Raw genomic sequence first — 27,910 nt, 5'->3', positions numbered from 1 at the left:
CTCTTTCAGCTACCTGTTTGTAGGTCTGAGATAGTCCTTTTATATATCCAGACATCTTTGTTCATAGATCTAAGTCAAATGATGGAATCACTTGGAAAACTGAAATATTCTTTTTTTTGGAATAGTGTCATCATAATTTCTAATAAATTTGCAATTATCAATACCTTTGAATCCTTGTTTTAAGTTCATCTGCTCTTCAAACATAGTCCCACTAGTTGGTGAAGTTAAATAAATAAATACATTTAAGTTTACTATTTTAAAAATACATAGGAATTATTTTAAAGTTGCATCTTAACCCTTTACTTTGTCTATTGTGTAAATTCTGAATTTTTTTCAAAATGTTACATTAAAATGATTTGTGACTGTTTATGAAAGCAATTGCCAGAAGGAAAAGGGACCTGTATGTACACAAATGTTTGTGGCAGCCCTTTTTGTAGTGGCTAAAAACTGGAAACTGAATGGATGTCCATCAGTTGGAGAATGGCTGAATAATTTGTGGTATATGAATATTATGGAATATTACTGTTCTGTAAGAAATGACCAACAGGATGATTTCAGAAAGGCCTGGAGAGACTTACACGAACTGATGCTGAGTGAAATGAGCAGGACCAGGAGATCATTATATACTTCAACAACAATACTAGATGATGACCAGTTCTGATGGACCAGGCCATCCTCAGCAACGAGATCAACCAAATCATTTCCAATGGAGCAGTAATGAACTGAACCAGCTATGCCCAGAAAAAGAACTCTGGGAGATGACTAAAAACCATTACATTGAATTCCCAATCCCTATATTTATGCACACCTGCATTTTTGATTTCCTTCACAAGCTAATTGTACAATATTTCAAAGTCTGATTCTTTTTGTACAGCAAAATAACGTTTTGGTCATGTATACTTATTGTGTATCTAATTTATATTTTTATATATTTAACATCTACTGGTCATCCTGCCATCTAGGGAAGGGGGTGGGGGGGGGTAAGAGGTGAAAAATTGGAACAAGAGGTTTGGCAATTGTTAATGCTGTAAAGTTACCCATGCATATATCCTGTAAATAAAAGGCTATTAAAAAAATTAAAAAAATAAAAGAAAGCAATTGCCAGCTCAATGAAGACAATTTAGCCTATTTTGGAGGAGATGTCATTTTTTATTTTATTTGCTCATAGCTCTATGAGTCTTATTAGTCTTACAGTCCTGGGGTCAATGTTCCATTGGTTTAACTCTCTCTAGTGATCCCAGTTCTTCCTTACAAAATAAGCCTACCCTAGACATATCTGTCTGGAGGCACTAGTACAGCTTCTACCTTTCCTTTCATAATCATTGATTTTGTCTCTCCCAGATCATCTGAATAGCTCACAATAAATCTTGCTCTTCACTTTCTCTCAGAATCAGGTTATCTGCAGGCATCAATATCATTTCCCTCTTCATTATACTGTTTATTGATTTTTTTATCTCACCTGACTCTCCAGGAGCAGCCATAGTAACTTGGATAGCTGTTGACTTTCTCTCAAGTGTGATTTACTGTGTTTAAAAAATGAATTTTATTCTGTCTCCAGAGTGCTGAAAGACTGCTGGCAATACTGAATATAATGCTCACTTGAAAAGTCCTCCTCCAATCATAATTCCATAAGATACGAATAAGAACCTAATTGTCAAGAATATATTATGTATATTTTGTATGTATTTATATGCATGATGCCCGGTAAATATTTAACATCTGACTCTTTAAGGAAAAAAACATAGATAAGACACACTTTTAAGCTTTAATCTAAATTATTAATATTACTTCATCACTTTCAGTCTAAACAATCCACAAAATGGTAAACCAAACCATAGTTTGAAGCATTTCCAATTTTCATGTTCAATGCTTACACTGAAAATTTAAGATTCAGCTCATGCAAAACTGATTCCAGCATACTCCTTCAAATACATATAGGTACATATGTTTATAAACTATAAACTCCTCCAAGGCCGAGACTACTTCATTTCTATCTTTGTACTCTCAGTGTCTGGCAAAGTGCCTAGCATATGGTAAGTACTTAATAAATGCTTGTTAATTGATTAAGTTAACCTCTTCATAAATAACAACTGAGAGAGTGTAATATTCTTCTCTAAAATATAATATTCTTTGGGAACAGGTTTCTCAGGAGGCTTCATTTCAGTTTCAGTGTAATCACCCCAAATGCAGCCAGGAGTTAAAGTCCAAATCCTTTATTGTCTCTGTCAAATTCTTGTGTCCTTCACTTGGGGCTCAGCTAGTTTTTCTGGAGGCCTTCTGTAGTCTTGGTTCTGAGAGCTTAAGCTGCCTTCTCTGGCTTATGAATCTCCTCCACTGAATCCTGGCTGAGGCTCAGAGATTTTAGTGGACTTCTGTCTCTAGTGGGCTTGTCCTTGTGTGGGCTTGTCCTCTTGGTTCTGAGAGCTCCTGCCGCTAGTCCTTTGCCTCTGCCATCTTTTGCCTCTAGCTCCCTCCAAATGTCTCCAGACAGCACATAAGTAGAAGATTGAATGAATCTGTCTCCTCCCCAAAGAGCTTCTAGAGGCCTTCTGTTCTTTGGTCCTGAGCGCCTCCTCATATATGCTCTCTTAAAGGTGTGAATCTTGTGGAATTATAGTAAGTACTAAATACATGTAAATTAGAGAATCATTATCTCATCAATTCCACTGACTTGGCATCTAATAAGAATCCTAACAAGAGAGGAAATAGAAGGGGAAGTATTTTAGTCCAGATATATAGACCAAATTTCTGATTTCATCAATGTAGGGAAAGTCCACTGGGAGAATTCCCTTGACTAATAAAGATAAACAACTTATTTTTTTTCCAGAAAAATAATTGTGGTCCTGATATCTCCTCACATATATTTTATGTGTTCCAAAGAGTAGTATTTTCCTCATTACTTAGTTTTTAAAACATTGGCACCATCTTTTCCTTTACTTGCCAAATTTTGTCCACTCTGCCTTAACAGTATGCCTCATGCCTATCTGCTCTTCTTCACTCACACTGCCTAGTGTATATTTTTTTCCCTTTTCATCCAGAAAATTCTCTAGTCCCCAATTGTTTTACTCTTTCTTCCCAATAATCTATCCTTCACACACCTAATATTCCTATAGCATTCCTTTAAACAAAACTCTTCAATGACCTTAGGTAGAAAATATAAAATCCTTAGGCTGGTCTTTAGAGCCCTACTCAAAACCTGACCCCACCTACCTTTCCAGTTTATATCATATTTATTTCATATTCTATTCCAAACTACTCTGCAACCTCATCCCAATACATAACAATCTCTATATCTTATTCTTCTGCATTTACATAGATGACTACCTGCCTCCTTTCGTGGAATTCACTCCTTTTTTAGCTCTATCTTTTAGAACTTCTAGATTCCATCCAAACACAATTTGTATTTCCCCACCTCTTAAAAAAGATGCTCAAAAATATTTTGTCTTTGAGTTACAAGAATAAATGCTCAAAGGCTTCCTTCCAAAATGTTTCCTATACATTTACTGAAATCATATAAGATTTCTTAGAAGATGAGATAAATATGTTCAACAATACTCTGGATATTATTATCAAGGGCAAAGCCATGCTCTCCCAAAGGCATTCACCATTTTCAAGGAGAATGTTCAGCAGAGTCCAAATGAAAGAACAATTCCCCATAAATGGTTAGGTTCTTTAGATGCTCCTGTTTATGAATATCATTGTGTTTGATTACTTCAATTCCCAGAATATTGTAGAGCCTCCTTAATGAGATTCATAATGATGTAAAAATGTTCAACCTAACATTTACATAGAAAAAACTCAATTGCTTATTACACGATTTGTGTTTTACAATTGTACAGACAGCCCAAAGATACATACATACATACAAAAAAACCAACACATATACACACACATGCGTCTATGAAATTTGCTGCAAATGAACAATTAGTTGGATACAGAATTGAGGAGAAAGAGTATTAAAAGGGTATGTCATATTCTTTGTTCTCATAACTCTCTTACTATGAATTCAATCTTCTATGCTTAGACTTTGGTGAGTAGAGAGGTAAAAAGAAATGCAATTAAGTCAGCTACCTGTTCTTAAATTTTAGTTCTAGAGCAAAAGAGAGAATTTAGTCAAATAAAATGTATTCAGCACCTACTATGTGCTACACAATTTGCTAACCACTTAGGATACAAATAAAGGCAAATTCCTACTCCCAAGAAGATCACAGCTTGCAAACAAGTACAAGCAAAATAGATAATAAATTGAGCTGATCAGCAGATAGTAGGCATTAAAAGAATTTGGAAAGAGCTTATTGATGAATGTGGACCTTCAGCTAAAATTTGAAGGAAGCCAAAGAAATGAAGAAATACAAATCGGTAGGAAGTAGAAATGATAGGAAGAGATTTGGGGACTAGAAGCAGTCAGTGAAAACAATGAGATACAGAAACTGAATATACGCTGTGGGCAAACATTTTTTCCCCTTTTCTTTTTTCTTTTCTGGCAGATGGAAGTAGAATTTAGATACAAGTTCAGCCCTTGGCTAAAAAGGCTAATTGTATTACACTTCTCATTGTGGGGATTGATTATTCACTGCCCCACACCAAAAAGTTGATGAGAGTGAGAGAAAAGAGAGATCTTAAACACTTCTGACTTTTAACTTTAAGAGAGAATGTACATAATACCAATCTCTTTTCAGGGTTCAGGAAGACTGGGAAGAGACTGATATGGAAAGCTTCAATCATGTCTCTATTATCACCTTTCTATCACTCTTCCTCAAGACTTTGTGAAGTTTCTCCTTGAGTATGATCTGAATCTCTTCCCCTCTCCTTCTCTTTCTCCTTCTCCCTCTTCCTCTCCCTCTCACCCCCTCTCTCCTCTCTCTCTCTCTGTCACGCACACACACACACACACACACACACCTCTCTTATTTTGCTGCTCCCAATGGGAGAGCTCTGTCAATTTGTATTGTCTGGCATATATTCTTTTGTATATACATTGTATACACATTCATTTGTATATACATTTTTTGATCAATTTAGATAAAGGGATTTATTAGCTATGTAATAACATTTTATTATGGAACTGACATCTGGTAGAAAGGGAATAAAATCTTGGTTATATAACTTGGAACATTATTTTTCCATTAAGGGATAGCAATCAGGAGTATAACTTGAACCTAAAAACTGCTTCCCTAGGCTAACAATATTTTAGGGAGCCTATAAATATAATCCTAACCTAGTATCCTTTCTTCAAGGAAAGCACATTAGATAATCTCCAGCTCAGTCTCTGGCTTCCCCTTTTGCAGGAAGAGATGTGAAGACGATAGAGATGTCTATTCCTACTTAGCTACAAGCCATCCCAAGGCAGATTTATATAGATATACATAACCTATGTGGGCAAAAATAGTATAACATTTTATGACCACCATTACCCCTTACATTAATAGCTATCTTCCATGTTTGTTATCTTCAAATTGTCTTACTTTTTGTTTAATTCATTCTTTTATGCTTTTTAATTATTGCTATATTAAGTACTGAATCTGATATTTGATATCTTTATTCTTTCTTAATTAGAAATAATTTTAATTTTGAAAAATGGATGGTTGACAGGCCTTTGATAATAAATTATAAAATAATTTAAATAACCCTTGTCACCTGAAACAAATTCCCGTTACCACTACTGTGATGTCCATATAATTGTGAATTATGAAATACCACAGTATTTAACTTATTATAATTATAGATCAATATAGTGGTGAAATGCATGGTGAAAAGCAACAAAATATATAGTAACAGATTGATATTCAAACATAAAAAGAAGTGGGATGCTTATAAAGTAAATTACATATATACATATATTTGCATGTGTGTGAATGTTTATGTGTGTGTGTTCACATAGTGTGATGAGATCTGGAAGTAGGCTCTCACCAGATTCAGTGAACCCACTAAGGAGAATATGGGAAAATATCCATTGTGGAGAGTTAGGAGAATAGGAAGGCATATGGGGATTGTGATCTATGTCATTGGAAGTAGCAATCTCATTGCTTATAGATATATTAAATTAGCCATATGTTGAATATTGGTGAGTGGAATTTTATTTTAAATCAATCATGGTAACATTTAAAATAACAACAAAAGTTGGATGTTTCAATTATATAGTTACTATTCCTTCAATTTATCTATCAATCCATTTATCTATCTATCAATTTATTAGGTCTGCATGTTTTTAAAATAGGATTTTCTCAAAACACAGCATTCACATTGGTCCAACTCCCCCTTCCTAGTAAGTAACTCCAACAATAAAATTAGCAAAGTTATTGGTCTAGTGTTTTAGTCCATAGAGGAAAAGTTCAGGTAGCATTTTTGCCTCTGCATTGTGTAACAGTGAGGAAACATGTGAAAGTTTTCAAGGATATCTAACCAATAATCATTTTGAAAGGATAGATTTTTCTTTGAAATTAGCTTATTTTATTAAGTCTAAACAAGGAGACCTGCCCTTCATCTCACAAACTTTATCATGTAATATTAAACTGAATAGAATACATGCAGCACATAATACCATTGTTGCAAATATTATCAGATATTTCTATCTGAAGAAGAAACATCCTAATACCACCTTTCCTCCATCTTCCTATGAATCCAAATCCAGGGACTAGAAGAGAGACAAGTCACAGAATGGAACTATTCCAGTATTCTATGAGGAAAGGCCAAACACCATGAACAATAATGAATAAATACTATCACTGATGTTAAAAAGCTCTTATCTTTATATCCATAAATAAATATTTATGCCTGCTTTTATATTTCTTTCTGCCTTCAATATAAACCAATTATCTTAAGTGGTTTGACCATCTCTAAACATCAAAGAAAGTCACCTGCAAACATCACTATAACTGTAGTATACCTTCTTCTATACTCAAGAATAAATCAGTCTTGCAGGTTAGAACTGAAATGGACATGGTGATATTTTGCACAAGTTGAAGGCCTCCTGCTCTATATTCTCAATTAACAAATATAGAAAGGCCAACTCACTTGTACTAATCCAAATCCTTAACAAAATTAAAAATGTTATTACTGACAAGTTTGCATAATAGATTGTGATATAAAAACATAGACAAATGGCTCTTCTGACTTTACCTAATCCTTTTATATATGCTTCTATATTTCTTTACATGGCCATCAGATACATTATGGAGAAATGGAAGAAGTCATCTTTTGTTCAAACTACTTATTTAAGCTGGTTTTTAAAATGGAGTCTCCAAATGTTCTTTTTTGTTTTGGTAATTTTTTTTCTTTTTGCTACAGACTGACAGTCTGGAATTTGATAGATATTAAAAGGAATGTTCCAATCTCAAGTCAGATAGTTCAATGGGTATTGGTACATTTAACCAACACTAGTAAAAAAAAAAATAGACCATTCATTATAAATTAGGAATGCTGCTGTCTTCTTGTTCAGATATATCTGTGATTGTTTTTGTTGTTTTTTGTCCTTCCTTCTTGAAGAGAACCAATGATATCAAGAAGCTGATGTCATGACTGGCATGTGAATTGAATTTAACTGAGGCAGAACTGTATGCCTCCTAGCTCTAGGAAATGCCTTAAAAAATCTTTCCACCCCATTTCTCATCAATTTTTACTTCCTCAATTCATCTGAGGAAGAAGTTATACTATCTAACTGATGGTTCTACAATGATGAGAATAGATCACTAAAATAAATAAATCCAGGGGAAATTGGTTTCATTTCAAATGTATTGATTATCCTTAGAATTTTACTTATAAATTATAATGGTATAATTTTAGTTAATTGGGTTGAGCTTTCTGAAAGCTTTTCTTCACCACTGATTTTTGCCATTTCATGGGGCAGTGCTGCTCACATTATTTTATGTAATTGAAAAAATTGTTTATGTTCTAATCTAATGGAATCATTAGGTGTCATGATTCTCTGTTAAGCCAGTAGATCAAGTATTTGCTGGCTAGGGCGATTTCTGGTTTCTTGTTATGAAAGTTGTATTTTAATGGTTAAACATATCTAAGAAATGGTGACAATCACAGCTAATTTTTTTACTTTCATTTTTTCCCCATTTCATTCTTTTTTTTTTACTTTTTTCTTTTTTATGTTCATTCTTTTCCAATTTTTCTGAATAATAGTTTATTTATATTGGCTGATTTCTAAATGTCATAACTGTGTCTTCTTTTTATCATTATTCTTTTTTTTCCCTCTAAATCTGGCATTTATCATAACCTTTGCTCTAACTAGTTAACTACATTTAGAGAACTATTTCTGGATGGATTTCAGCATTTGTAACCAATTGTTTCCAGTCTATAAAAATATAGCTGTTTTTTTGTATTATTTGAAGGGTTTGCATAACTAAAGTTAAAAATGTATCCAGAACTCCATATTCTCTAGTTGAGTGAATAAAGGTTTTGATCTCTATGAGTAAAGGTTTGAAGGTAAAGCACACTTCAAATGTAAGGGAGAAGAAAGTGCCCCAAGGAATAGCCTAGTTCCTGAAGGAAAGCCCCAAACTGTATCTGTGAAAAGTCTAGATGTTTTTTTCCCTAATTGCAGGAAACATCTACTCTATTACCATGTCTATCTTGGGCCAGAATACTTTAGGATTATTGCAATATTAAAAAATGTTAGAGAATCAACCACATATATTTTGGCTCTCATTTTGTACTCATCTAGAATTTATTCCGAGAAAAATTCAAAATATGGTTTAGGTACAACAGATATATTACCCTTTAAGATCTATATCTCAGTATTCCATGTGACCCACATTAATGTATTATATCCTTCCAAAACATCAAATTGTAAGATAACAAAAAGTATTGAGACTCCCCAAATGACTGCTGATTGCTTGGATAAAATAATCAGTTACTGTCATTGCTCAGAAATGACATCAGTATCATTAATGACTGAATTGATGTATTTATATTTCTACTTAATTGTAGACATTATGTTTGTATATATAGAAATGGTAATGATATATTAACCCATTCGTGACTTTAAAAAGAGTTCATTTTAAAATTATAAGATTTAGAAAAAATCTATTTTCTTTTGGCCCCACATCTAATTTCAGTTGGGTCATAGAAATAATCTGTCTTACTGAATTATAAATGGCAATTTATTAGAGGGATTCAGTCAGAAGCCATTTCGATCTTCTTTCTAGAATCTCTACTTAATAATCAGGCATGATGCTGGGAGGGAGAGAAGAGTGTGATCCTATTCTGACTAGACTCAATTATTAAGTTTTTTCCTTTGTTAATTCAGGAAATTTTGACTTCTCAGTTACCTGAAAGGGAGATAGGGAGGTTTTTGCCATGTGTGGTGTTCTGGGATAGAGTGGTCTGACCTATACATGCTCTGACATGACATCTCTTAATGTTCTTACAGTCAAGTCTGTCATTTAAAGAGCAAAGCACAGTGTGAAAATTCATCTTTCCCACCTAGATCAGTTCCTGACACTTTCCTACCACTCCTCTGTACCACTTCCTAGAGTCTGAAGAACCTTATATAAATCATAGATCTTTGAAAGAAAGCCCCACATTCCTAACACAGATTAAATTGAAGAAAGTATTCACTATATGCAGGTTTGAGGTGTTTTACAATCTGCAAGCCTTTGAGCTATATTGTTTCTTGAATGGAAGTATATTTTCCAACATGGGATCATAGATTTATATCTGGAAGGATCTTAGAAGTTATTAAGTTTTACTCTTTCAATTAATAAATGAGGAAGCTGATGCACAGAGAAGTTTTTGTACCTTTTTCAGGATCATGGAGCTAGGAACTGTGGGCAGATGAGATTTAAATTAATTCTCTCATCAAATTTCATCCTCTATCCAATATATCATACTATCTCTCACTATGCAATACTTGCTTTCATTTTTCCTCATCTTCCACTCTACCCTTCTTCCCACTGAAGTCACCCATCATCAAGGTCTGTATTTATCTAGCAATTCACATTCTCTGTAGAATTTCTCTACTTCATCCTCAGCAACCTATGTTGACAAATTATCTGCAGTTATCTCTGTAGGCATCTCTTTCTGTATATTCAATATAAGTACTACAAGAAAAAATAACTAAGAATTCCAGAAAAGAGTACTTATTGCCTTCATATCCATGATGAAATAAAATATGGAAACAGATTTATTTGACATTTTATGGACAACTTCTTAATCATTCTTTCATTTATTTTTGAAAATGTATTGCTATATTTTATCCAATTCAATTTATACTTCCCCCAAAACAACCAAAGTACATTCTTAGGGGTGGAGGAAGCTAATTGGTAGTTAGGTATCACAGTCTATTCAGAAAATCCTGCCTCAGACATTTATTAGATGTGTGACCATGTTACACACCTTTAACTTCTGTCTGTCTTAGTTTCCTTATCTTCAAAATAAGGATAATAGTAACACCTATCTCCTAAGATTGCTTTTGTGAATCAAATAAGATAATGTAAATAGAGTTCTTCCCTAATCATAGTATTACATAAAATTATTATTGTTATTGTTTATTATTATTCATTATTAAGTTATTTTTATTATTTAGTTATTAAAATTATTATAAAGAAAGGAAGAATGTCTTTGCACTCTGACAATGTTGAGCTAACATTGACCATTAAATGTAACCAGAGTTCTTTTACAGTTTTGCAGTCCAGAAATTCCTGGATTCTGTTGCTGGGAGTCAAAATCTGGGTAAATATCCCCAAATTGAATATCAGGAGTATGTGTCAGTAAACTTGATGCTACCACTATAAATATATTTAATTTATTTCTTCAGTTGAGGTCATTGTATTTATTTTGCCTTAGCCTTAGCTTTCTTCACACTATTTTAGATCATTTCTTATTACAGAGTAATATTTCATATTGTTTATTTACCATACATAGTTTAACCATTTTCTTTTTCACCTGACATTTTAAAATATATTTTCTAGTTATGTTTATAACACATCAATATAGGTCAGTTCCTTGTAGCATATTAACTCATTGGGTAGTGAAAGTTCACTTGTTAAGAATATCCATAAGAATGTAACTATTACTACTTTTAGATTACATAAAAGAAGTGATACCACCACTCAGGCACTGATATCTCCAGAAGCAAAGAAAAACCATATAAGTTTGGAGGACCATTTTGTGTTTTTAAGCTATCTTATGAGTCACAAGAGCTGAAAATTTCACCCAGTGGCCATGCTGCATTATGAAATCTAAGGTGGCGTGGTGGGTATAAATATAGAGTCAAGAATCTAGTGTGGAATCCTAGCTCTGTTGTGTGAGCAAGTCTTGTATCTTCTCTGGGGCCTTAGTTTAGTAATCTATAAAATGTAAAATAACAAAATATTTCTTTTGTTTAAAAATTTAGAATAAATTAAAATTTACTGCAAACTTGGCTGAACTGAACTGTTTTATTGAGATGCAGCATCACTTCTCTTAATCAACTTGCAAATTTAATATTCTCTAGAGGCAAAATGTTAAGGTGTTTTTCTTCCTTATTTCCATATAGTAAAAGAGCACTCCCAGCAATACACTGATATTTATTGTAGATATTATTTTTTCCTCTTAATTCTTGCCTTCAGTCCTTCAAAAATAAAGTTAATTCATTAAGTCACATTTAATAAGAATCTCTCAAATATGCATTTTAAGATCTATTTTTAAACGATTCAATATGTGAAATATCCATATAATTCAAGCCACTTACCTTTTTCCCCTCTCTTTTCTGTTTCTGTGGAAAAATTGATGCCAATTACCTAACTGGCATTTCTTAACAGCAAGAAAATTCCAAGATGTCTTACTGAATTTAAATAGGCTGACATAGGGCTAAAGGCTTGTGTTTTGCTCACTCTTTTCTATTTTAATTAAAATAAAAAATATATATATATATCTCCCTAAGGAGGAAGAGGGAGGGTTTCCTCCTGTCCATTCTCACCATATTAAGGCTTACTTGATGCTAATATTGAATGGAACGTGCATAAAGGGTTCTACTCATCCAAGACCCACCGTTGCCAAGCTAAGAGAAGGAAAATTTTGGTATCTATAGCAATAGAAACAATAACCAATCATGTAAGACTGAAAAAATCATGTAGAATCCTATCTAGGGCACAGGAATTGTCATCTGAAAAGCAAAGAGTAAATTGGATAGAGGGAATACCTGGATTCAAATCTCACCTCAGACACTTATCAGTTGTGTGATCCTGGGCAAGTCATATACTTTCTCTGGTCCTTAGTTTCTTCATCTTTACAATGAGGAGAGGAAAGTGGGTGGGTTCTAAGTCCATTTCCACTCTTCATTTATTCCCCTTCTCAGCAACCATGATCTAGGTTAAGCTTCTCCCTGTTCAGTCCCACCTGCCTTTCAATGAAGCTACCTCATCTAGAGAGTATGCTTGAACTTCATCTTCAAAGTCTCCTCCCCAATAATAACAATCCTGAAGCATAGCAAAAATCTTGAGGTCTCCTGAGGCCAATTACTTTTCCAACCAAGAGACCCAGAGCAGTGTGGGTTCCACAGATCTACCAGAAAGAATCTGCAGCAGTGTTGGCTATTCTGTCTAGTTGCAACCAATAAATCAGCTGATTAGCTGTAAGACATTCAACACAAATACTAAAAGCAACTACTCAGCCCCTAAACCCCAGAATACCATGGAACCTGGCCATTCCCACCCAGCACAGGAATTTAGTCAACACAAGCCCAATGCAGCCCCTGTTGCCTGTACAGGAATCTTGAAATATCTCCCCTTTGCCCTAAAAACAGGCCTCAACCTTTAAAAAAAATGAGCAAAAAAGCAAAATAAAATTGATCATAGATAGTTTTTATGGGGAAAGAAAAGAACATCATCCTTGATAAAGTCCCCAAAGATGATATGAATTGGTTCTCATCTCATAAGGCTCTCTTGGAAGAATTCAAAAAGAATCTTTAAAAAGAGTTAAGGGAAAAATAAGGAAAGGAAATGTGAGCTTTTTAAGAGGTTTTGGGAAAGGAAACAGAAATTATCTGAAGAAAATCGCTTACAAAATAGATTTAGTGAAATAGAAAAATCATATAACTCCTTACAAAATAGATCTGACAAAGTGGGAAAAGAAAACAATACCTTGAAAAACAGAATTTGTAAAATGAAAAAAATCCATTGATCAAAACAATTCATTTAAAATTCAATTGGCCAAATACAAAAGAAGCTTAAAAAGGTAACTGAAGAAAGTAATTCACTAAAAATTAGAACTGAACAAATGGAAATGAGTGACTCAATGAGACATCAAGAATCAGTCAAATGAAACCAAAAAAAAAAAAGAAAGAAGAAGAAGAAGAAAATGTAAAATACTTCATTGGAAAAACAACTGACTGAAAAATGGATCTAGGAGAGACAATCTAAGGATTATTAGAATTCTTGAAAAGCATGAACCTAGATATCATCTTTCAGGAAATCATCAAGGAAAACTAACCTGATGTCCTAGAACCAGAAGGTAAAATAGCCATTGAAAGAATTCACCAGTCACCTCCTGAAAAAGACCACAAAATGAAAATTCCAAGTAATATCATAGCCAAATTTTAGAATTATCAGATTAAGGGAAAAATATTGCAAACAATTAGAAAGAAACAATTTAAATATTGAGGAGCCACGATCAGGATTATCCAGGACCTAGCATCTTCTACCATAAAGGGTCAAAGGGGCTAGAATCTGATATTCCAAAAGACAAAGTAATTTGGATTACAGCCAAGAATTAACTATCAAGCTAAATTAAGCATCATCTTTAAGAGAAGAAGATAGATATTCAATGATACAAGTAAATTTCATCTATTTCTGATGAAAAGACTAGAGCTGAATAAAAAAATTTGATCTCCAAACATAGAACTCAAAAAAACATGAAAAAGTAGAAAGGAAAGAACTCTTGAGAATTTTATTTCTGTTATGAGTATACTTAGAGAGTGTGTATATAATTTGATTTTATTGTGATAATATGAAAAAAAATCCATCTCCAGCCAGGGATGGAAAAGAGATTGTACCAGAAAAGAAGAAAATGGAGATAAAATTAGGGAAATTACATCTCATGAAGAAGCACAGAAGACCTAATGTGTGTGTGTGTGTGTGTGTGTGTGTGTGTGTTTTTGCTGAGGCAATTGGGGTTAAGTGACTTGCCTAGGGTCACACAGCTAGGAAGTATTAAGTAAGCCTATTATAATTGAGGGAAAGAAGGAAAGGGGATGAACATTATGTGAATCTTACTCTCATCAGATTTGGCTCAAAGAGAGAATATCAGACATATTTAGTTTCACAGAGAAACTTGTCTCACGTTATAGGGAAGTGAGAGGGGAAAGGGGAAAGGAAATGGGGAGGCTAAGAGAAGGGAAAACAGAAGTAGTAGGGTAAGGTATAAGAAAGAGGGAGGAGCTGAAAGGAGGAGGACTTGTTAAAGGATGCCATAGATAATGAAGCAATATGAATATTAAACATATATGCACCAATGGTATAGCATTCAAATTCCTAGCGGAGAAATTAAAGGAGCTGCAAGAAGAAATAGACAGCAAAACTATACTAGTAGGGGATCTCAACCTTGCTCTCTAGATAAATCAAACCATAACATAAAGAAAAAAGAAGTTAAGCATATTTAACATGTATTGGTCAACCTGCCATCTGGGGGAAGGGGTGGGGAGAAGGAGGGAAAAAGTTAAAACAAAAGGATTTGCAACTGTCAATGCCGAAAAATTACCTATGCATATATCTTTTAAATAAAAGCCATAATAATTAAAAAAATTGTTGGAAAAACAAGAAAATAGTATGGGGAAGGGAGGAATTTATGAATATATAAAGAATATTCTGAAATTCAAAATGGGTAATTTAGATTACATTAAATTAAAAAGTTTTTTGCAGAAACCAAAAAAGAAAGAAAGAAAGAAAGAAAGAAGTTAAGGAAATAAATAGGATTCAAGAAAAGTTGGGTATGATAGAGCTTTGGAGAAAATTGAATGGAGACAGAAAAGAGTTCATGTTTTGTTTTGTTTTTTCTCAGTGACTCATGGAACCTACAAAAAAAATTGACCATATATTAGGGCATAAAAATCTCAAAATCAAATGCATATAGGTTGAAATAGAAAATACATTTTTTTCAGATCATGATGCAATAAAAATTTCATGCAATAAAAGGCCATGGGAAAATAGACCAAAAATTAATTGGAAACTAAATAATCTAATCCTAAAGAATGCATGACTGAAGCAATAAATCATAGGCTCAATCAATAATTTCATCCAAATGACAATGTTTGGCAATATTGAGACTCTTGAGACAATAATGAGACAACATACCAAAATTTGTGGGATGCAGCCAAAGCAGTTATTAGGGAAAATTTTATATCTCTAGATGCTTACTTGCTTAAAATAGAGAAAGAGAAGACCAATGAATTGGGCTTGCAGAACTAAAAAAGTTAAAAAAAGAACAAATTAAAATCCCCAATTAAATATCAATTTTGAAATACTGAAAATAAAAGGAGAGATTAATAAAATTGAAAATAAGAAAACTGTTAAATTAGTAAATAAAATTAAGAGTTGGTTTTGTGGAAAAACCAACAAAATAGATAAATCTTTAGTTAATTTGATTAGAAAAAGGAAAGAAGAAAATCAAATTGCTAGTCTCAAAAATGAAAAGGGAGAACATTCCACCAATGAAGAGGAAATTAGAACAATAATTAAGAGTTCTTTTGCTCACTTTATGTCAATAAATTTGATATTCTAAGTGAAATGGAGAATACCTACAAAAATATAGATTGCACAGATTAACAGAAGAGAAAATAAATTGCTTAATTAGTCTCACTTTAGAAAAAGAAGTAGAACAAGCGATTAATCAGCTCTCTAAGAAAAATTCTCCAGGGCTAGATGTATTTACAAGTGAATTCTACCAACCTTTTAAAGAACAATTAATTTCAATACTATGCAAACTATTTGAAAAAATAGGGAAAGAAGGAGGCCTACCAAATTCCATTTAAGACACAGATATGGTGCCGATATCTAAACCAAGTAGTGTGAAAATAGAGAAAGAAAATTATAGACCAATCTCCTAATGAATACTGATGCAAAATCTTAAAATATTAACAAAGAGATTAGAGAAAGTCATATACCATGACCAAGTGGGATTTATATCAGGAATGCAGGGCTGGTTCAATATTAGGAAAACTATTAGCATAATTCACTTTATCAGTAACCAAACTAACAAAAATCATATGATTTTCTTAATAGATGCAGAAAAGGCATTTGATAAAATCCAACACTCATTCTTATTAAAAACCCTAGAGTGTATAGGAATAAATGGAGTTCATCTTAAAATGATCAGTAGCATCTATTTAAAACCATCAGTAAGGATCATATGTAATGGGGATAAACTGGAACCATTCCCATTAAGATCAGGAGTGAAACAAGGTTGTCCAATATTACCATTACTATTCAATATTGTATTAGAAATGGTAGCTTTGGCGATAAGAGATGAAAAAGAGATTAAAGAAATTAGAGTAGGTAATGATGAAACCAATTTATCACTCTTTGCAGATGATATGGTGGTATACCTAGAGAACCCCAGAGAATCAACTAAAAAGCTATTAGAAATAATCCACAATAGCAAAGTTGCAGAATACAAAATAAATAACATAAATCATCAGCATTTTTATATATTACCAACAAAGTCCAACGGCAAGAGATACAAAGAGAAATTCCATTTAAAATAACTGTAGATTATATAAAATACTTGGGAAAATAAGGCAAAATCAGGAACTATATGAACCCAACTACAAAACACTTTCCACACAAATAAAGTCAGATCTAATCAATTGGAAAAATATCAAGTGCTCATGGGTAGAGGGCAAGTGAATATAATAAAAATGACCTAAATTAATCTACTAACTTAATGCCATACCAATCAAACTCCTAAGAAATTATTTTATAGATCTAGAAAAAACAATAACAAAGTTTATCTGGAAGAACAAAAGGTCAAGAATTTCAAGGGAATTAATGAAAAAAAAAATCAAATGAAGGTGGCCTGCCTGTGCCAAACCTAAAACTATATTATAAAACAGGGGTCATCAAAACCATTTGGTACTGGCTAATAAATAGAGCAGTTGATCAGTGGAATAAGTTAGGTTCAAAGGACAAAAGAGCCAATGACTATATTAATCTAGTGTCTGATGAACTCAAAGACGCCAGATTTGGAATAAGAACTCACTATTTAAAAAAAAAAACTGTTGGGAAAATGGGCAACTAGTATGGTAGAAACTAGGCATTGACCCACACTTAACACCATATATCAAGATAAGGTCAAAATGGATTCATGATTTAGATATAAAGAGTGATATTATAAGCCAGTTAGAACAATATAGGATAGTTTACCTTTCAGATCTGTGGAGAAGGAAAGAATTTGTGACCAAAGAAGGACTGGAACTCATAATTGAAAACCAAATAGATAATTTTGATTATGTTAAGCTAAATTGTTTTTATACAAACAAAACTAATGCAGACAAGATTAGAAAGGAAGCAATAAATTGGGAAAGCATTTTTACATTTAAGGGTTCTGATAAAGGCCTCATTTCTAAAATACATAGAGAATTGACTCAATTTTATAAGAATTCAAGCTATTCTCCAATTGATAAATGGTCAAAGGATATGAAAGACAATTTTTAGATGAAGAAATTGAAACCATTTATAGTAATATGAAAAGGGGCTCTAAATCACTATTGATCAGAGAAATACAAATCAAGAGAACTTTGAAATACTATTATACATCTCTCAAATTACCTAAGATGACAGGAAAAGATAATGGTAAATGTTGGAGGGGATGTGGGAAAACTGGGACATTAATACATTATTGGTGGAATTGTGAATGTATTCAACCATTTTGGAGACAAATTTGGAACTGTGTCCAAAGGTTTATCAAACTATGTATACCCTTTGATCCAGCAGTGTTTCTATTGGGCTTATATCCCAAAGAGATCTTAAATGAGGGAAAGGGCCCTGCATATACAAAAAAAAATTTTTGGCAGCCCTTTTTGTAGTGGCATGAAACTAGAAACTGAGTAGATGCCCATCAGTTAGAGAATGGCTAAATAAGTTATGGTATGTGAATGTTATGAAATATTATTGTTATGTAAGAAACAAGCAGCAAGATGATTTCAGAGATACCTGTAGAGACTTAGATGAATCAATGCTAAGTAAAATGAGCAGAATCAGGAGATCATTGCACACAGCAGTAACAAGGTTATATGACTATTAATTCTGATGGGCATGGCTCTTTTCAATGAGATGATTCAGGCCATTTCCAATGATCTTGTGATGAAGAGAGCCATCTCCACCTGGAGAGAAGACTGGGAGAACTGAGGGTATATCACAACATGACATTTCATTTTTTTTTGTTGTGATTGCTTGTTTCTTTCTATTTTTTTCTTTCTATTTTTTTTCCCTTTTTGATCTGTTTTTTCCAGTGCAGCAAGATAATTGTGTAAATGTGTATGCCTGAGTTGGATTTAACATATATTTTACTATGTTTAACGTATATTGCATTACTTGCCATCTAGAGGAGAGAGTGGGAAAAGAAGGGGAAATTGCAATACAAGCTTTTGCAAGGGTTAATGTTGAAAATTTATCCATGCATATGTGTTGAAAATAAGAAACAATAAAAAGAAATAAGTAAAAAGATAATTTTGGGGGAAAAAGCTATTATTTTTTTCTCTTATATTCATGACTTTATTTTTCAATGAATTCTTTTTTTTCTTTTTTCGTTTCTTTACTTTTTTTTTATTTTTATTTAATAGCCTTTTATTTACAAGTTATATGTATGGGTAACTTTACAGCATTGACAATTGCCAAACCTCTTGTTCCAATTTTTCCCCTCCTTCTCCCCACCTCCTCTCCTAGATGGCAGGATGACCAGTAGATGTTAAATATATTAAAATATAAATTAGATATACAAAAGGTATACATGACCAAACCATTATTTTGCTGTACAAAAAGAATCGGACTCTGAAATATTGTACAATTAGCCTGTAAAGGAAATCCAAAATACAGGTGGGCAAAAATATAGGGATTGGGAATTCAATGTAATGGTTTTTAGTCATCTCCCAGAGTTCTTTCGCTGGGCGTAGCTGGTTCAATTCTTACTGCTCCATTGGAAATGATTTGATTGATCTCATTGCTGAGGATGGCCAAGAAAAGCTATTATTTTTTAAAAGAATAGTATAGATTTGCCTTGGTTTTTCTGTAATTCTGACAAATCTTTAAAATGATAACATATTGAATCTGGAAACAACACCATCTAGTCTATCTTCCTGAGTTTCAGCTAATTATGTTTCATGGGACAAAGGGAGTGAGGACACAGATTTTACTAACCTTTGAGTAAAGATGAGAAGTTATGGATGAGATAACAATCTCAGCTCCATTCACACTTCTAAGACTTTAGAACTATTGATATAGTAAAATATCAATATCCATGTCTATCCAAAATATCTTCTAAACTTGAAAAAATTATTTCAAAATTAATATTGTAAAAAGCCTATCATATATAAACAGCAAATAAGAGGGATTAAACTGGATTGTATTTTGTTCTAACCCAAATGCTAAAGCACCAGGACTAAAAGTTCCATAGTCAAGCATAATTGTGAGGGAAGTATGACAATGAGAGGCTGTCAGCATCAACATATATCTGACAAGTGCTACCATCTGCATCCATCCATATAGGCAAGGAGAAAAAAAGGATACAACAAATTTTCTACTTTAAATATTTATGTAAAATTTCATATATATGCATTATAAAATTATCACTGTTGAGGTAATGTGTCCTTTTTTGAGATTACATTTCTTCCCTACCTCTATCATTTCAGATTTTTGTCACCTGCTATTGATGCACAATTTCTTCTGGATGCTAATAAAAATCCTTCCTCCATAACTCTGAGATCTGTGCCAAGTTGGCTTTAGTTATTATGGTACTGCCACTTAAGATACTTAATGAATTGGGGAGAAAGACTAGTCCTTTATTCCAGAAACATGACTTCCAGCATTCTCTATTCTGATGTAGATTGGGCTAACAGTCTGACCATCTTTCCAAACAGTTGGAATGAAACATAATGTTAATCAATAATGACAATATGGTCCCAATAAATGGAGTTTGCCATCCAACATTATTTGAAATATTTTGAACATTTACTTGAACAAGTAAAATGGATTATTCAAAATATATTTGAACCATCTGTGGCTAGAACAAGGGGCTGGCATCATGATCTCTACTCTTCAAAATTGGCAAGATTCTAGAGTATTCCCTTCATTGTATGTCTTCTACTTGGCAGTACTGGTACTAATGAAGCCAAGGTCATTCTGATACCCAGGATAGTTGCAATAAACAAACTCTCTCTCTCTTTCTCTCTCTCTCTCTCTCTCTCTCTCTCTCTCTCTCTCTCTCTTTCTCTCTCTCTCTTTCTTCCATGGCAATATTTTATTTCTAGCCTCAGTAAGACTTTTTTGTGATAATAGTCAAAGAGGGTATAATTGGCTCTGCTTAAAGTATGGCATAATGGGATTGTTTGTTGTTTGTTTGTTAGTTGAGGCTTGTGATTTCATCTGTAAGCAGGCAGGCAACAAACATTTATTAAACACTTTCTAGGTGCCAGATGCTTTTATGAGCATTCCCAAAGAGAAACTTAATTATGTCAATGAAGATTTGCAATTGTTTGGAAATTTAGAGAACTGCCTGGGGCACTAAGAGGTTAAGTGTATCCTGGATTGCTTGAATATGTGGCAGAGCGATCTGGAGCACAGATCTTCCAGTCTCAAAGTTCACTCTCTAGCTACTACTACATAATACCTCTCCTACTATCCAGGTTATAAAATGCCACCACTGCTGAAGGTTCAAAAAAAGCAACAAACTCATTTCACCAATGGAGGCTCCTACTGACATCAAGATTCTGTGATTTCAGCCTTGGAGGAGGGATCGTTACAGCGATGTTGATTCCAATCCCTCTCCACTCCTTGAATTGATTATGCAATAACTTTGAGTGGCCAAAAAAAAAAAAAAAAAAAAAAAAAAAATCACTATCTAGTGAAAAACCTCTGGTCTACCTTTCTATCTGTACCTTGAAGGTGGCAAACGCACCCCAGGCCAATATTTGAATCTTCTTTATTTTGGTTCGACCTTCCCTAATTTGTCATAGATTTACCTTTATGTAGTAGTGAGTAGTAGAATCTCTGTATGTGTGTGTGTCTGTCTGTCTGTCTGTCTTTCTGTGTCTCTGTGTGTCTGTCTTTCTCTTTTTCTTCCTTTCTCATTCTTTCTCTCCATAAAGCCACTGGGAATAAGTTGTTGCTGAACTAGAAGTCCAACATAGCTACTATGACAGAGACTACTTTCTTGTTGTCCAGTCATTCAATTAGGTCTTACTTTTAGTGACCTCATGGACCATAGGGTACTAGGGCCTTCTTTCTTCCACAATCTCTTGAAATAATCTAAGTTGTTTATATGACACTATGTATCCATCTCATTCTCTGCAATCTCCTTTTCTTTTTACATTTAATTTTTTTTCAGTATTAGAGTCCTGTCTTGACATTATATGGCCAAAGTGTTTAAGTTTCAGCTTCAGTATTCTACCTTCCAAAAATAACTTGAATTAATTCCTTTCGGTACTGACTGATTTGATGTCCTTGCTGTTCAAAGGATTTTTAAGTCTTCTTCAACACTATGATGTAAAAGCATTAGTTCTATGGCACTCAACTTTCCTTATAGTCCAGCTCTCACAATCATCCACTGGTAGTATCTAGATTGTATCTAAGCTCTATGCCTCTCTTCTTCTCATTGCACAATGCTTGAACCCAAGTTGTCTCTATCTACTGTGGTCCAAAAAGGCCCCAATGAAATTCAGAAATCATTTGTCTTTGAATTCTTAGAAGGCTCCTTTCTATGTCAACAATCTTCTACTGTGGTTCACTAGAAAATACTGGATTCATTCCTCTTAAAGTATCCTGAAGCAGACCCAAACTTCTCAGTTCTATTTCTCTGTGCAGTCACATATTGAGTGTTGACTCTTTCCACTGTTGCTGGTTGAATAGTTCAAGGCTGAAATCCCACTGGATTCAAGGAACTATCTCCATTTACAAGAGCTAGGGAGATTTTCATTTTTTATAGCCTGGCTGTATCTCTCTGAACTTCAGGCTTCTAGACATCTTTTTGTGTAGTCCATGACTGGAGAGTGGAACTTATTGGTGTTTTGCTTTAGTACTCTTGATATATATAGGACATGTATATAGGACAAAGGAGTTCCTTTAAAACCTTTGTTGCTGTCATCTTGACTGGAGGTCCCATGCCTGTATTTTCTATCTAATCTACAAAGGAAAAGAAAATTCATCAATGTGTACTATAATTTCATAATTATTTTCCAGAGCCTGCTTTTTACTATGAAAGCCCAGGAAATGTATATTCATATCATAATTAATAAATCAGCTTCAAAACATGTATTCCTGACTTTAAAAAGTGGTAATCTTGTCCTTAACTCCATGTTCCTAAGGGTTTTAAGCACTGGACACTTCTCATAGCTGATTTACTTTTTAAAATTATAACAAATGAGAGAGAAACTTTGGTCTAGTAAATTCTGTGTTCACCTTTACTTTTGTTATTAGCTGGAGAGCCTTGAATCAAATGTGTGTTTAATAGGAGCTATTCATTTTCATTTTTAAAATTCTCTACTTGTCATCACAATGAGATTCTTACTCTACTATAATTTTAAAATTAAATAAATAGAAAGAAACTATTTAAGAACATGAAGTAGTCACAAATTTAAAAGCCTTTCATTTTTTCATTAAGAAAGTATATAATTCAAAAAGTGTCTCATTTACCTAACATCATTAGAGAATGAGATATTCCACATAAGTGAATGCTATAGATTACTGAAACTTGCCTCAAACCACATTAAGTAAATAACCTTGATTATTTTTGTTCTAACCATGTCTGAAGAAAACACAAGGTCTATCATACTAAGGTAATTATGGAAAGATTAATATTTCCTTGTCAAAACAAAGGAAAGGGATTGATAGATGTTCTCAGAGTACATGTAAACAGGTTAAAAGCATATAGAATTGCTTTTAGAAATCACAGATATCATTTCACGATAGAATAGTAAAGGTGAAAAATAAGTATACAACTTGTGATTTATTGAATATGACTGAAAATTGCATAAAGTGGATAAAGTCTATAAAACTAAAATCCAAGGATAAAATAAACAGACCCTTTTTTGGGTGACATTCAAACAACTCAGCCAGCAATTTATCAACAACAACAACAAAAAAAACCCCACCAAAAGTGTGGTATTTATATATTACTTTAAGTTTAGCAAAGTACTTTACATATGTTACACCATTTGAAACTCACAATATCCCTGCAATGTACAGACTGTTATTATCCCCACTTTATAAAGAAACTGAGGTTGAGAAATATTATATGCCTTGCCCAGAAACTTTGGGCATTGCTACCTCTAGTTCTTCATTTTGTAACCCTGATACTTGTTGGTGTTATTTCAGAGGGTGTAATTGGTTGCCAAATAATCATCTACTTACTTGCTATTTCTCTCTCCCACTAATTCATTTTCCTTTTTAATCTGGGAAAATTTAATTATGATATTGTTATAACAATTAGCTCATTTCTTTTTAGCTAAAAGCAATATACTAGCCCCTCAGACTCACTGAAACTAGCTAAATGGCAGTAGAATTCTGGGCCTGGACTCACATTGCCAAGTTCAAATCTAGCCTCAGACTTTTATTAGCTATATGACCCTGGGCAAGCCACTTAACTTTTCTTGCCTCAGAGATACTCCAGTATCTTTGCCAAGAAAACTGCAAGTAAGAGTCGTATATGACTGAAAAACAACTGAATAGGTTCACTAGGTTTAGTCCTTGCTTTCTTTATGGATTTCATTTTAATATCTACATTAATGCTTATATTAGTACATACTATTAAATATATTAATATAATATAAATTTATATTTATACATTTTAACAAAACATTTAATACTAGGTTATTTTATAATTGTGTTAACATTAATATTAAGTTCTATAGTTATATGATGTTTATAATAAGCAAAAATTAATAATACAATCACAATTGTTTAGAGTCTCCACTTAGGAAAATTTCTTCCATTTGGTTCTCTGCCTTAATTTGAGCTTACATATATTTGAATATAAGCCCTGGATTCTTTTACGTTTTTATTATTTTTTATAACTCTCTAACACATAAAGAGTTATAGTATCTATTACTGGATAGGCTTAGGGAGGAAAAATTGGAGGAAAAGCAGACCTTTTTCCTTAAAATTGCTTTAGTCCTTCAGTGAAAAAGGATCTATTAAGCATTTACTATTAATCCAGTGCAAAACACTGGTGATATAAATAGAAAAGCATAGAAATACTTATTTTCAAGGAGCTCATATCATAATATGGAGAATAATATATTCACTATTTTTCTAATATTACATAAAGTAGACACTTAATAAATATTTGTAGAATGAATGAACACATTTATTAACAAATTTGTTTAAATAGAATCACTTCAATACATCAAGGCATTATGTTTTTATTGCTATATATTTTCCCTCCATCTATGAGGCCGAAGCTTCCCCCTCTCCACCCCTACCCCAGCCATACATTAATAGTCCTTATGAGTCCCTACAGTTGAAAAATCCATCTCTAGATTTGTGATTAAGTAAATAGCCTGACACTTAGATGTACCATGTAGAGTGGAGACTGAACTTGATTTGGAGTCAGAGGATTTGGGTTCAAAATCTGGTCTGCAAGTTACTGTTGATCACTTAAATTCTCAGTAATTCATCTTTTAAATAGGGGGTGATTTCTAAATGTCCTTGAAGTTTAAAGGTAAAGAGGTAATCCAGTAGATAGAGCATGGATCCTGGAATCAGGAGAAGCTAAGACCAAACCCAGACACTTACAAGTTATGTGACTCTGGCCAAGTCACTTAACTTCCCTGTGCCTCAGTTTCTTCAACTATATAATGAGAATAACAGACACATATAGAAAGATAGATAAATACTGATAGATAAGTAGACAGACAGATAGATAGAGTCAATATAAGTGAATAGTATTGTAAGTAACCAGGATTGAATTTTTTAAAAAGGGAATTGGGCATGTGAACTGTGGCTCACTTTCACTGTGACTCAAAATATGTTTCTCTGTTGTGTTGGACTAAATTTGAAGTTTTTGAATGACAGGCTTGATACACAGACACATACACATCTATCTATTGGCATTAATATACATGTTTTTATGTATATATATACCCAACAATTTAGAATTTTAAAGTCCATATAGCATAAGGATGGAAGAAAGCATGATAATGGTAGGAGAAGATCCTTTGAAACTCATTTTTCAGATGAAGGTACCCCTGATTTGGAAGTGACTGAAGATTCTAGAATATCTGGACATATTGAGCCAGTGATGTCACCACCTTTTAGCTCCTTAGGCCATCAATCTGCATGTGGCTGAGGTGCTGAACTGTCCAGCCAGCCTGTGGGAAAGAGGAGGGAATGCTGACAACCCTCCAACCCTGCCCTGGTGGTGGTCACTGCTGCCTGCCCTAATTTTCCTAAACTTCCCAGGGTGGGGGAAGGGGTTCAAAATTCCCAGTATAATTTAATTTCCAGTGTAAACATTTTCAACTAAAAATGCCAAAGGCATTAAGAGGCTGAGGTCTTAGGCATTACCACACTGCCCCCTGGAGCCTGGTAGGCAAACCCAAAGTCAAGCTGCAGCACTATTTGAAACAAGTTGGAAAAATAAATCACACGCACACACACGCGTGCACACACACACACACACACACACATCACACAAATATACACAGACACTCAACTCTCCCATAAATCAATCATCAAGCAAAATGGTATCTGGAACAGATGCACAATGGTGTGCATCTCAATAGGTTCATCACTTAAAAAGGTGAATTGCCTTAGAAGGTTTAGAATGACATCAAAGTTTACCTGTTTTTCTATCTTCTGCCATTATGTACTACAGCTAAGCACATGCAAACAAGATGAGAATATGTAGATGAATCCTTTAGGGATTTATGTCTCATTTATTTTTAAAGTGAAAATCTCAATATTTTGTTTCCTTGAGAAGATTTCCAAATTGCTATTGTTATCCAGCACAAATCCATAACTTTGTACAGCTATAGCTTCCTATGTAAACTTCTTATAGTCAAATATGGTGACATTTTTAATCATTGTATCTCCAACTGTCTAACACAGTGCTTGGTACACTGTAAAGTCATTCTTTGTCTCCTGTTAAAGTCATTAACTTAAAAAGGTCAAGATCTCCCATCTCCAGTCTTCCTGATCTATATCTGGCCACTGGACCCAGAGGACTCTGGAGGGGAATGTAAGTCAGGTGACTTTGCACAGCGTTCTCTCAGTTAAATCCAATTTATTTGTAAATCATAGCATCACCTCCCTGATGGCATGGTCCTCTTCCAGAATGAAGGTACATAGTAGCACTTAATAGCACTGGTTTAATTATTGATGGTTCATGGGATTAAGCATCAGATTCACATTGAAAGAATTCGTTGACCAGGGTGGATTTTCAATAGGTAAAGCACAGGGTTATTTAGTGAATCTATGGAAATATTGAAGCAGAGGCTATAACATTTTGTTGAGATTATTATAGAGGATGAGTTTATAGGTTATGCAAGGGGTAGGAAGAAGAAAAGGAAAGGAAGGGGCGGAAAGGAATTCCAGAAGTATAAGGGATATTTTTGGACAACTTCCTAAGTACAGAAAGAGGTAAGCATTATTTGATAATAATTTATCTGAAAATAGTGAGGCTTTGTGGACTGCAAATACAATATGAGTTAGTAGTAAGTGGTAACCAAAATAGCTTACACAACCTTGGGCTCCATTAAGAGATTCATTATTTCCAGAAACAGAAAAGTTATGGTCTCACTGTATTGTCCCCTTGCCAGCCATCATTTGAAATATTCTGTTCAGTTTTGAGGACCTCTGCTTTAAAGGGGCATTGATAAGCTGACAAACTTATATGGGGAAGGGCTCTGAATACATGTCATATGAGGATTAGTTGAAAGAACTGGACATAATTAGCTTGGAGAAGAGAACACTCAGGAGGAACATTATAGCTGTCTTCAAGTATTTGAACTAGCATACCAGAAATTACCACCATTAAACATCCATTCATTTCAGGGAAGGTAATCAGTCCTCTTTTCAAACATAAAAAATCCCTAGGAGAGGTGACATGATATTGGGCATAACGTTTTAATACCAAAGCTGAGTAAGTCAGCAATCCAGCAAGTCTGAGGTAATGAGGCACAGAATGGACCTGTGGTTATATTTAGATAGATGAAAAGAGTTAGCAGTAGAAATGGCCCATGGAGCACTGACCTACCAAAGCTAAACATTCCAGTGAGGGGAAGCCTCAAAGTGAGGAAAATGCAAAGACTCAGTACCTTAAAGAAATGATTAAAAGTATAAAACAATACAGTCTATCATTTTGGATTTTAGTTAAAGGAGAAAATGTGTCTTATAGTCCTAAGACTATTTCTTCAGGTTGCTAGAGGGGAAAGAAGGGCAAGGGAAGACAGGGAAGAGAAGGGAAGGGGAGAAGGGAAGAGAGGGAAGGGAGATGGGGGAAAGAGAGAGAGAGAAAGAGAGAAAGAGAGAGAGAGAGAGAGAAGAAGAAGAAGAAGAAGAAGAAGAAGAAGAAGAAGAGGAGGAGGAGGAGGAAGAGGAGGAGGAGGAGGAGGGGGAGGAGGAGGAGGGGAGGAGGAGGAGGAGGAAGAGGAGAAGAAGAAGAAGAAGAAGAAGAGGAAGAGGAGGAGGAGGAGGAGGAGGAGGAGGAGGAGGAGGAGGAAGGGAGGGGAGAGGAGAGTTTTTTAATGGCATGATAATATAACAGCTCTGTAAATAAG

This window comes from Sarcophilus harrisii, chromosome 4 (genome assembly GCF_902635505.1).
Source record: "Sarcophilus harrisii chromosome 4, mSarHar1.11, whole genome shotgun sequence".
NCBI classification, from domain to species: Eukaryota; Metazoa; Chordata; class Mammalia; order Dasyuromorphia; family Dasyuridae; genus Sarcophilus; species Sarcophilus harrisii.
The sequence above is the reverse complement of the archived record's forward strand: the minus strand, read 5'-3'. Positions refer to the sequence as shown.